This window comes from Microtus oregoni, unplaced genomic scaffold, assembly GCF_018167655.1.
Source record: "Microtus oregoni isolate MIOR12 unplaced genomic scaffold, Mior012 000011F_ref0000422, whole genome shotgun sequence".
Classification (NCBI taxonomy): domain Eukaryota; kingdom Metazoa; phylum Chordata; class Mammalia; order Rodentia; family Cricetidae; genus Microtus; species Microtus oregoni.
This window is the reverse complement of record NW_024543070.1, coordinates 16,768,071-16,781,337: the sequence shown is the minus strand read 5'-3', so window position 1 is coordinate 16,781,337 and position 13,267 is coordinate 16,768,071. Positions and strand designations below refer to the sequence as shown.

Below are 13,267 nucleotides of genomic sequence, written 5' to 3'. Positions count from 1 at the left end.
GATTTCATAGTAGGGCCACTACACATAGCTTAAGTTTTCTTATCTTTGTTATGCTTGCTATGTTTTGTTTTTATTTTTACCAGAATGTAGATATTCTCCAGCTAGTTTTTAAAAATTCATCTGATTAAATTTTCAGTCTTTGGTATCATAGTATTGCTTTAAAACAGCTCATTCATGTTCCATGAATGTTTCTTTCTATGGTGGCTTTTATGTTTTAAAATAAATGGTGAGATTTAATTAATATGTGGTTATTTCCTAGTGGTATATAATGTATATACCTCTGTGTATAATTATTATCACTATCAAAATTGAAATACTTTCATCACCCCAAAAATGAACTTGGTGTCAATTAAAACAGACAGACAGATACATACACACACACACACACACACACACACACACACACACACACACCTCTCTAGTCCATGGTAAACTGCTAATCAGTTTTCTGTATCTTTGGATTTTATTCATTCTGTACATTTTATATACATGAAATCATATAATATGTAGCATTTTGTGTCTGGCTTTTCTCACTTAGCATAACACTTTAAGGCCCATCCTGTTATAATATATATCAGTATTTTCTATTGGATGAATGTACCATACTTTTCTCATTAGACATAAGAAACTTTGAATATTATAAATAATGATGCTATAAGCACTCATGTATAAGGGTTTTCTGCACATATGTTTTTAATTATTTTGAGACATGCCTATGATTAGAATTACTGTGTTGCAAAGGGACTATATCTTTGTTTTCTAAGACAGGGTTTCTCTGTGTAACCCTGGCTGTCTTGGAACTTGCTCTGTAAACAAGACTGGCCTTGAACTCACAGAGATCCACCTCCCTCTGCTTCCTGAGTGCTGCATAATGATATCTTTTGAGTTACTGAGTTATTGTCAAAGTATTTTTCAAAGAGAATGCCATTTTACATTCCTCCCAACAGTGTACAGAGAAATGAATTCCTCCATGTCCTGTTTTGTTTTTGATTGTTGTCATCCTGTGTGTGGAGAAGCACCTTACTCTGGTTTGACTTTTCAGCTCCCAGATGATGACCGGAATTGAGAGGATTTCCATGTGTTTATTGGCCACTTGAGTATATTCTCCAATGGCATTCCTATGTGTTGAATTGTAGCAATACAGTTTAAACTAGAGCCTTATCAAATAATTTATGAACATTTTATGAACAATTCTCCTGTTGTATGCTATCATTTTACCTTGTTGATAATGTCCTTTGAAGAAAAACACTTTGGTAAACCCAATGTTTTGATTTTTATTTGGTGGTTTGTACTTTAGGTGTCATATTTTGGAAATCACTCCCTAATGAAAAATTATGATGATTATGCTATTTCCTAAGAAGGGCTTTTTAATTTTGCCCTTTACACTTGAGGTCAATATTTTATAACACCGTTTTATTGTTTTAACCCTTAAATTTATATTGTTAACTTGTCTATAGTGTTCTTTCATTTTGTTACAGAAGTCAAGTATTTTATGATACTTCTGAAAGCATTAATTTTAAGTTTTAAAAGTATTTCTAATAACATTTTCATTTATGTTTAAGTTATTATTTTCTTTATTTTCATATCTCTGTCTTCATGTTAGAAAGTTTCCTTCACACACTTTTTGGATGACTGATCAGTTTCCTAGAAGTCAAATGCTTATTAGATATCCTGTATTTGGTTGAGACCAGTTGAGTGGTCAACCTTAACTTAGGGAGAGACTATTTATTTTAGGACCAAAAATCTGTAAGTTCTCTCATGGACCCATGTCATTTTCCAGAGAGGAATTCAAAAACAATGTCAGTGGACAGGGTGGAAGGAATTAAAAACTTGGCACCTGGCCTTTTGAACTCCTTGGTATGGGAGAAACATGATAATGTTTCTCTGCAGAATTTTCGATCTTCTCCACACTAAAGTCCAACTTCTGTCTTTGCTTTTGCTGTTACTTATCAATACCTCAGTACAGAGCTCTGACATTGTCTGACACTCAGAGTAAAATAAACATGCCTTGTTTTACAGATGGGAAGGGAAGTCTCAGATATAACCGCTCCTCGTGGAGATTCTCAGCCACTTTTAGTTTTAGTTTTTCTCTGAACATTCCACTTGAATCATTATTTAACTGGAATTGATTTTTCTATTATTAATAACCTTCTTAATAAGAGAAAATAACGCAGTCTGTTAGTTACCACTTGCGTGTATTCTTTGCACCTTCCAAAATTAGATTGTTTTCTTTGACGTTTACTCTTGTTCCATCCTTTTTATCTTTACAAGTTAATTTTTTAACACTTTCTCTCCGTAAAGATTAAGGAGAGAATCAAGATAAACCTATGAACTCAAATTGAAAGGAATTCCCAGCTTCCTTCCTCATGTCTGAATCATCCATATTATCTTATCCCTTGCTTCATTTCAACAGAAGTAGACCCTTACGAACATTTATAGGTCTGAAGTCTCACATCACTGAGAAGTATGGTTTAGCTTGGTATAAAATTCTTTAGTCAACATTCTTAAGATGTACTCTGAGAACCAAATTCCTCTGAAAATAGCAATAAGTGTTTTGAACCACTGAGTCATCTCTCAAGCCCCTCCTCAAAGATATTTTTAATACAAACATTTTATTGAATATACTGGAAGAGGACAGATGGGCTAGGTTGGAAGTACAGAACCACTTGCAAGTTATGTGAACAGGGCAAGGAACATCTTTCTATGTTCAGATGATAAAAATTGTTTTTGTGTAGGTCACAGCTGTGTAATTAGTGCTATGGGAGGGAGAGCAGTCCATATTCCCTGGTGCACACTTTTAGATGTTAGTATGAGTACAGTGAATGTACCTTCCAGTTCTAATTTGAGGCTCAATATAGGGCTCTAGGCTTCATAGCACACTGTAGATCCATTACAGCCTGGTCTGGCCTGGCCTAGCTGCCATCACCATTTCCAGGAGAGTCTGTAGATTTGTAGGGAGACAGAGCAGAACAAAATATGTGTTAAAGTGATGGGTAGAGGCAGTTGCCACAATACCTAAGAACCTGAGTCTGACCCAAAAACCATAAGCCAACCTAGGAAGACTGACAACTGGCCGACCTCACTACTTGCCCAAAGTGAGGAGAGATAAAGTCCAGCCTGGACTACTGATCAACCTTATTTCTTTGGAGGATGAGGAAGAAGAGAGAAGGGATGGAGAGGAAAGAGGAGAGAAGAGGAGATGTTACAAGGAGTGATGATGACCAAGATTTCAAAGAAGGACAATTGGTAGATCTTGTCACTTGACAGAAGAGAGTGGAGATCAATCTGCTCTAGACAGCTTATGAATCTTACTCTTGAGGAGGAGAGGGAGAGAGAAGAGAACAGACCTCCTCAGATTTTTTTACACCAAATTTTACATTAGTTCTTCCATGATAATTTCTCAATTCATCTATAGTTAGGTGAACTTTAGCCTTAAGTAGTTTATTTCAATAAATACTCATGAATGGCCAGGCAGTGATGGCACATGCCTTTAATCCTAGCACTCAGGAGACAGAGGCAGGCAGATCTCTGTGAGTTTTGACAGGTGTAAGATGGTATCTCAGAGTTGTTCTGATTTGCATTTCCCTGATAGCTAAGAATGTTGAACATTTCCTTAAGTATCTTTTGGGCCATTTGAACTTCTTCTGTTGAGAATTCTCTGTTCAGTTCAGTGCCCCATTTTTTAATTGGGTTAATTAGCATTTTAAAGTCTAGTTTCTTGAGTTCTCTATATATTTTGGAGATCAGACCTTTGTCTGTTGTGGGGTTGGTGAAAATCTTCTCCCAGTCAGTAGGTTGCCTTTGTGTCTTAGTGACCATGTCCTTTGCTTTACAGAAGCTTCTCAGTTTAAGTAGGTCCCATTTATTCAATGTTGCCCTTAATGTCTGTGCTTCTGGGGTTACACATAGGAAGCGATCTCCTGTGCCCATCTGTTGTAGGGTATTCCCCACTTTCTCTTCTATCAGGTTCAGTGTGTTCGGGCTGATATTGAGGTCTTTAATCCATTTGGACTTGAGTTTTGTGCTCGGTGAGAGATATGGGTCTATTTTCATTCTTCTACAGGTTGACATCCAGTTGTGCCAGCACCATTTGTTGAAGATGCTTTCTTTCTTCCATTGTATACTTTTAGCTCCTTTATCGAAAATGAGGTGTTCATAAGTTTGTGGGATAAAATCCGGGTCTTCTATATGATTCCATTGGTCGACTTCTCTGTTTTTATGCCAGTACCACACTGTTTTCATTACTGTAGCTCTGTAATAGAGTTTGAAGTCAGGGATGGTAATGCCTCCAGAAGATCCTTTATTGTATAGGATTGTTTTGGCTATCCTGGGTTTTTTGTTATTCCATATAAAGTTGATTATTGTCTTCTCCAGATCTGTGAAGAATTTTGATGGGATCTTGATGGGGATTGCATTGAATCTATAAATTGCCTTAGGTAAAATTGCCATTTTTACTATGTTGATCCTCCCAATCCAAGAGCAAGGGAGGTCCATCCATTTTTTGGTATCCTCTTCAATTTCTTTCTTCAATGCCTTAAAGTTCTTGTCAAATAAATCTTTCACTTCCTTGGTTAGATTTACCCCAAGATATTTTATGCTGTTTGTGGCTATCGTGAATGGTGAAGCTTCTCTGATTTCCCTCTCTGCTTCCATATCCTTTGTGTATAAGAGGGCGACTGATTTTTTGGAGTTGATCTTGTATCCTGCCACATTACTAAAGCTGTTATCAGCTGTATAAGTTCTTTGGTGGAGTTTTGGGGGTCGCTTATGTACACTATCATATCATCTGCAAATAACGAAAGTTTAACTTCTTCCTTTCCAATTCGAATCCCCTTGATCCCATTATGTTGTCTTATTGCTATTGCTAGAACTTCAAGCACTATATTGAAGAGGTATGGCGAGAGTGGACAGCCTTGCCGTGTTCCTGAGTTAAGTGGGATGGCTTTGAGTTTCTCTCCGTTTAATTTGATGTTAGCTGTCGGCTTGCTGTATATAGCTTTTATTATATTTAGGTATGACCCTTGTATCCCTAATCTCTCCAAGACTTTTAACATAAATGGATGTCGAATTTTGTCAAATGCTTTTTCAGCATCTAATGAAATGATCATATGGTTTTTTTCTTTCAGTTTATTTATATGCTGGATTACATTGATAGATTTTCGTATGTTGAACCAGCCCTGCATCTGAGGAATGAAGCCTACTTGATCATAATGGATAATTTTTCGGATGTGTTCTTGGATTCGATTTGCCAGTATTTTGTTGAGGATTTTTGCGTCGATATTCATGAGTGAGATTGGCCTGTAGTTCTCTTTCCTGGTTGAGTCTTTGAGTGGTTTTGGTATCAGAGTAATTGTGGCTTCATAAAAGGAATTTGGTAATGACCCTTCTGTTTCTATATTGTGGAATACATTAAGGAGTATAGGTATTAGGTCTTCTTGGAAGTTCTGGTAGAATTCTGCATTGAAACCATCTGGTCCTGGGCTTTTTTTGTTAGGGAGGTTTTTGATAACAGCTTCTAATTCTTCGCGACTTACAGGTCTGTTTAGATTGTTCACCTGGTCCTGGTTTAGTTTTGGTAGATGGTATTTGTCTAAAAAAGTGTCCATTTCTTTTACATTTTCCAGTTTTGTGGCATACAGGCTTTTGTAGTAAGATCTAATGACTCTCTGAATTTCCTCTGTGTCTGTGGTTATGTCCCCCTTTTCATTTCTGATCTTATTAATTTGCAAATTCTCTCTCTGTCGTTTGATTAGTTTGGATAGGGGTTTATCAATCTTGTTGATTTTCTCCAGGAACCAGCTTTTTGTTTCATTGATTCTTTGGATTGTTTTCTGTGTTTCTATTTTGTTGATTTCAGCCCTCAATTTGATTATTTCCAGTCTTCTACTCCTCCTAGGTGAGTCTGCTTCTTTTTTTTCTAGAGCTTTCAAGTGGGCTGTTAAGTCTCCAGTATGTGCTTTCTCTGTTTTCTTTAGGTGGGCACTTAGTGCTATGAACTTTCCTCTCAGGACTGCTTTCATAGTGTCCCATAAGTTCGAGTATGTTGTTTCTTTATTTTCATTGAATTCCAGGAAGACTTTAATTTCTTTCTTTATTTCTTCCATTTGCTTGATAGGCCTTTTCCCAGCCCTTTACTCTGAGTAGGTGCCTGTCTTTGTGGTTGAGGTGTGTTTCTTGTAGACAGCAGAATGTTGGATCCTGTTTTCTTATCCAATCTCTTAGCCTGTGCCTTTTTATAGGTGAGTTGAGCCCATTGATATTAAGTGATATTAATGACCAGTGGTTGTTAACTCCGGTCACTTTTTTAGTAGTAGGGTTTGTGTGTTTTCCTTCTTTGATTTGCGCTGGTGAAGAGTCTCTAGATGTCTGAGTTATTGCGGTCATTGTTGGACTCCTTGGTTAGTGATTTTCCTTCTATTATTTTCTGTAAGGCTGGATTTGTGGCTACGTATTGTTTAAATTTGTTTTTATCCTGGAAAATTTTGTTTTCTCCATTTATAGTGAATGAAAGTTTGGCTGGATATAGTAGTCTGGGCTTGCATCCGTGGTCTCTTAGTTTTTGGAGAACATCTATCCAGGACCTTCTGGCTTTCATGGTTTCCATAGAGAAGTCAGGTGTAAGTCTGATAGGTTTACCTTTATAAGTAACTTGGCCTTTTTCCTTTGCGGCTCTTAATATTCTTTCTTTATTCTGTATATTTTGTGTTTTGATTATTATATGGCGAGGGGATGTTTTCTTTTGATCCAGCCTATTTGGTGTTCTGTATGCTTCTTGAACCTTCATAGGTACATCTGTCTTCAGTTTGGGAAAGTTTTCTTCTATAATTTTATTAAGTATATTTTCTGTACCGTTGAGCTGCACTTCTTCTCCTTCTTCTACTCCAATTATTCTTAGGTTTGGTCTTTTTATTGTGTCCCATATTTCCTGAATGTTTTGTGATGAGAGTTTGTTGGACTTGCTATTTTCTTTGATCAGAGTGTTTATTTTCTCTATGTTATCCTCAGAATCTGAGATTCTTTCTTCTATCTCTTGTATTCTGCTGGTTATACTTGATTCTGTAGTCTCTATTCGTTTACCTAGATTTTCCATGTCCAGCCGGCCCTCTGTTTGTGTTTTCTTCTTTGCCTCCATTTCAGTTTTCAAGTCATGAACTGTTTCCTTTATCTGCTTGATTGTTTTTCCTTGGTTTCCTAGGGTATCATTCACTGATTTACTGAATTCCTCGAACTTTCTATTATACTTCTCATCCATTTCCATAAGGGCGTTTTTTATATGCTGTTTAAGGGTGTCAATCACTTTCATGAAGTCAGTTTTTTCTACTTCTTCTTGATTAAGGTGTTCATGTCCTCCTGTTGTGGGGTCACTGGCTTCTGGTGGTTTCGTGTTGTTTTTCAGATTGTTGGGAGAATTCCTGCATTGGCGTCTGCCCATCTCTTCCTCCCAATACTCCCTTTTGGATCTTCTTTTACAGGATCAGGTCTCACTCACCACAATGATGTTTCACTCGGTGCCCAGATCGAAACTCCGCGCTGCTGGTTAGCTCGCGAACAAAGGGCCCACCCTGCTCGCTGCGGGCAGGCTATGGGAACAAAGGAGCTACCAGCCACCCCTTTGTCCTCCCGGTTCGGTCCCAGCGTCCTAGCAGGCTGGGCAGGGAGGCGCTATGCCCCAAAGGAGGGAGAGAGGGAGGGAGACGGGGGTGTGGGGATCTGGATGTAAGCTGAATGGGATAGAAATAGAGAGGCGGTTTGGGCAGTATAGCCCCTGTAGGATGGCCTGGAAGTGTGGGCGGGCTGAGGTATGTTCCCAGCTGCCGCAGCACTCACTCACCACAATGATGTTTCACTCGGTGCCCAGATCGAAACTCCGCACTGCCTGGTTAGCTCGCGAACAAAGGGCCCACCCCGCTCGCTGCGGGCAGGCTATGGGAACAAAGGAGCTACCAGCCACCCCTTTGTCCTCCCGGTTCGGTCCCAGCGTCCTAGCAGGCTGGGCAGGGAGGCGCTATATCGGCCAAATTCTTTTTATGAGGCTACAGTTACCCTGATACCAAAACCACACAAAGACTCGACCAAGAAAGAGAATTACAGACCAATCTCACTCATGAACATGGATTCAAAAGTACTCAACAAACTACTCGCAAACCGAATCCAAGAACACATAAAAAAAAATCATCCACCATGTTCAAGTCAGCTTTATCCCAGAGAAGCAAGGCAGGTTCAACATACAAAAATCTATCAATGTAATCCATCATATAAAAAAAACTGAAAGAAAAAAACCATATGATCATTTGATCATGTGCTGAAAAAGCACTTGACAAAATCTAACACTCCTTCATGATAAAGGTTTTGGAGAGATCAGGGATACAAGGAACAACATATCAAAATATAATAAAAGCAATATGCAGCAATCTGACAGCTAACATCAAATTAAATGGAGAGAAACTCAAAGTGATTTCACTAAAATCAGGAATAAGACAAGGCTGTCCATTCTCTCCATATCTCTTCAACATAGTTCTTGAAGTTTTGGCAACAGCAATAAGACAACAAAAAGAGATCAAGGGGATTCAGATTGGAAAGGAAGAAGTCAAACTTTCATTGTTTGCAGATGATATGATGGTGTACATAAGTGACCCCCAAAAACTTTTCCCGAGAACTCCTACAGATGATAAATACCTTCAGTGATGTGGCAGGATACAAGATCAACTAAAAAAAAATCAGTAGCCCTCCTATACACAAAGGATAAAGAAGCAGAGAGGGAAATTAAAGAAACACCACCTTTCACAATAGCCATAAATAAACATAAAATATCTTGGGGTAACACTAACCAAAGAAGTGAAAGACCTGTTTGACAAGAACTTTAAGTCTTTGAAGAAAGAAATGGAAGAAGATACCAGAAAATGGAAGATCTCCCATGCTCATGGATAGAAAAGATCAACATAGTAAAAATTGCAGTCCTATCAAAAGCAATATAGATTCAATGTAATTCCCATCAAAATCCCAACACAATTCTTCACAGTCATTGAAAGAAAAATAATCAACTTCATATGAAAAAACAAAAAACCCAGTATAGCCAAAAAATATTGTACAATAAAGGAACTTCTGGAGGCATCACGATTCCTGACATCAACCCCTATTATAGAGCCACAGTCATGAAAACAGCTTGGTATTGGCATAAAAACAGAGATGTTGACCAATGGAATCAAATTGAAGACCCGAATATTAATCCAGACACCTGTAAACACCTGATTTTTGACAAAGAAGCTAAAATTATACAAAGAAGAAAAGAAAGCATCTTCAACAAATGGTGCTGGTATAACTGGATGTCAACATGTAGAAGAATGAAAATAGATCCATATGTATCATCAAGCACAAAACTCAAGTCCAAATGGATTAAAGACCTCAATATAAATCCAACCACACTGAATCTGATAGAAGAGAAAGTGAGAAGTAGTCTTCAATGCATGGGCACAGAAGACCATTCCTAAATATAACCCCAGTAGCACAGACACTAAGAGCAACAATAAATAAATGGGACGTCCTGAAACTGAGAAGCTTCTGTAAAGCAAAGGACGCAGTCAATAAGACAAAAAAAAAAAACAAAAAACAAAAAAAACCTACTAAATGGGAGAAGATCTTCACCAACCCCACATCAGACAAAGGTGTGATCTCAAAAATGCATAAAGAACTCAAAAAATTAGACAGTAAAATTCTAAATAACCCAATTAAAAATGGTGTACTGAACTAAACAGAGAATTCTCAACAGAAGAAGTTCAAATGGCCCAAAAGATACTTAAGGAAATGTTCAACATTCTTAGCTATCAGGGAAATGCAAATCAGAACAACTCTGAGATACCATCTTACACCTGTCAAAATGGCTAAGATCAAAATCATTAATGATAGCTTATGCTGGAGCGGATGTGGAGTAAGGGGAATACCCCCCCCATTGCTGGTGGGAATGCAAACTTGGACAACCACTTTGGAAATCAGTATGGCAGTTTCTCAGAAAATTGGGATTCAACCTACCTCAAAATCCAGCAATACCACTCTTAGGCATATACCCAAAAGATGCTCAATCATGCTACAAAGACATTCGTTCAACTATGTTCATAGCAGCATTATTTATAATAGCCAGAACCTGGAAACAGCCTAGATGCCCCTCAACTGAAGAATGGGTAAAGAAAATGTGGCACATTTACACATTAGAGTACTACCAGGGGTAAAAAAATAATGACATCTTGAATTTTGCCTGCAAATGGGTTTAATTAGAAAACACAATCCTGAGTGAGGTAACCCAGACCCAAAAAGATGAATATGGAATGTACTCACTTATAAGTAGGACATTGGGCCTATAGTTCATGATCCTAGGGAAGCTAAGTAATAAGGTGAACCCAAAGAAAAGCATATATAGACACACCTGAAAATTGGAAACAGACAAGATAGCTTGACAAAATTGGGAGCATGGGGGCAGGGGAAGAAGGAAATGTAAAGGGGAAAGAAGAGGGGAGAAGGGGGTTGAGGAGAACTTGAGGAAATTGGATAGACAAAGTGGAAGAAGGTCAGAGATGAGAGCAAGGAAGGAGATATCGTGATTGAGGGAGCCATTATAGGGTTAGCAGAAACCGGCTCTAGAGGAATTCCCAGAAATCTACAAGGATGATCCTGCCACAAACCCTAAGCAATAGAGGAGAAGGGGCTTGATCTTGACTTGTCCTGTAGTCAGACTGATGATTATCTTAAATATTACCAGAGAAACTTCGTCCAACAACAGATGGAAACAGAGGCAGAGACCCACATCAGAGCATGTGACTGAGCTCCCAAGGTCCAGTTGAAGAGTGGAAGAAATGAGAATATGAGCAAAGAGGTCAAGACCATGAAGGGTTCATCCACTGAAACAGTTTACCTGAGCTAATTGGAGCTCACCACTCCAGCTGGACTGGGAAGGAACAATCATAGGACTAAGCTAGTCCCTCTGAATGTGTTGACAGTTGTATGGCTGGGGTAGACTGAGGGGCCACTGGCAGTGGCACCGGAATTTATCTCTATTACATGTACTGGCTTTTTGGGATCCTATTCTCTTTGGATGTATACCTTGCTCAGCCTAGATGTAGTAGGGAGGGCCTTGGACCTTCCACAAAGCAATGTGCCTTACCCTCTCTTAGGATTAGATAGGGGTGGGGTGGGCGGGTGTGTGGAAGGAATGGGAGGAAGGGAGGGAATGGGAATTTGGATTGGTATTTTTTTAAAAAATCTAATAAAAAAGAAATTATTTTTGTGATAATTCAATAATGAATAAATATAAGTATATCTTTAAAAAAGAAAAGAAAAGCCGGGTGATGGTGGCGCGTGCCTTTAATCCCAGCACTCGGGAGGCAGAGGCAGGCGGATCTCTGTGAGTTCGAGACCAGCCTGGTCTACAGAGCTAGTTCCAGGACAGGCTCCAAAGTCACAGAGAAACTCTGTCTCGAAAAACCAAAAAAAAAAAGAAAAGAAAAGAAAAGGAGAGAGAGAAAGAAGAAGAAGAAGAAGAAGAAGAAGAAGAAGAAGAAGAAGAAGAAGAAGAAGAAAGGAGAACACACAAAACAGGGGAAAGAGAAATGAATGTCCATGTATGATTGCAGGATGATGACCGTGTATCAAGCATAGCAAACAGCAGTGAATCTTTGTGACTCAAGGAATTGGTGTCCTGCAGAATATTCTTTGGTAAGCCCCTTGACATCATATCTTCTCAGTCACAGGAACCTATTAAAATGTGATTTCTTAAAGCCCATGAGTAAATGGGAGAACAGAAAGATACAAAAAATATCATAACTTGGAAACCTAACTAGAATAAAAGAAAGAATCCCATGGATGACAACAAAGAGAAGTTCCAAGCTGTGTAAAAGATGTAGAAAGCAACTGTCTGGTTTAAAAGGAAGCTGGTATCTTGGAAGACACGGGAATCACCATGTGTGGAATTGCACTGGGAGGCAACTGGAATCATGGGAAGACATGGATAAGTGCTATTGGTAAAGAAAAGTAAAAGCCAAGGCAGTTATTAATGTCAAGAAAATAAGAACAGAATCCATAATTATTACACAGCAATGTCCCTAACACATAGTAAAAAAAGGGGGGGGGGCATGAAAGAGCTCAAATTTAATCCAATTTACGAAGGAGTCAGTTGATAACGCATGAGATTAAGATATGTTTTTTAAAAAATCAGTGGCAGCAGAGGTGACTGAAAAGCCTAAAAATGACTGTATCCTGGGAGAGAAACAGAGAAGGGGAGAGAAGGGAGGGATCATTGTATTAAGTCTTTCAGTGTTTGGTTTTTAAAAATAAAGGCTACATTTTATTCTGGGATAACACTAATTTTAAAAGGCCAGAAAGCTGCAGTTCTTACAAGTCTCACCACCACTGGAAGATAAGCTATGAGACATTGCTGATAATAACAGGAAAAGCTAAGTATGCTGATGGATGTGCAAACTAGAAAAATGGCTTTTAAGAAAAGGTACTTAACAAATTATGAACAAGAATAACCCAGTACAGAATGGAGAAGATAAAGATCCAATGAAAACACTGAACTCGGGCAGCTTAAGAGGCAATTTGAAGTTAAGCATGTAGAAGGAAACAACTCACCTGTACCTGTTCTGGTCTGTGAAAGCAGATGGAGAAGCTTCCTCCCTCTTCTATGAGGCCAGGATGACAATCTACTGCCCAAACCATATGAGTCAATCATTAATGGAAAATTGGGCCAAAATATCCTAAAAGCAGGTTGACATATCAAATCTACCTGTTCATCAAAACTAATCATGGTAAAGGCTAATTTATGTTAAAGACACAAGAATTCAAAAGCTAAGTAGCACATGGAAAATTTAAACAAATATTGTTTTAAAACATTTTGTGAAAGAAATAGAAAACAACCTTGATTTAAAAATCTCAACTTAGTGGTGGTGGAACACACATTTAATCCCAGCACTTGGGAGGCAGAGACAGGAGGATTTCTGTGGGTTCAAGGCCAGCCTGGTCTACAAAAAGAGTTCCAGGATGGTCAGAGCTGTTACTCAGAGAAACCCTTCACTGGAAAAAAAATGGACAAACAAAAATATCATTTTTTTTTACTCTGAGAGCAGCCATCATAAAGATGCAATATCGAAGCAATTCCACAAATGCAAAGCTGACCCTACTTGCTACAGCCAATACTAGAGCATTTGCTGGTTATTGGAGATTTTCACAATTAATACCAATACATAGCACTTAGGGCAGAAGGAATGTGAACATCTCAGAG

The 13,267-nt window shown here is 38.4% G+C and overlaps 1 protein-coding gene across 2 annotated transcripts in view; it reads left to right on the top strand.

Annotated features, from left to right (window-relative positions):
• Positions 1 to 13,267, top strand: part of LOC121453419 (protocadherin gamma-C4) — a 725,389-nt gene that overhangs the window by 388,505 nt on the left and 323,617 nt on the right. The gene's annotated exons all lie outside the window — the stretch shown is intronic.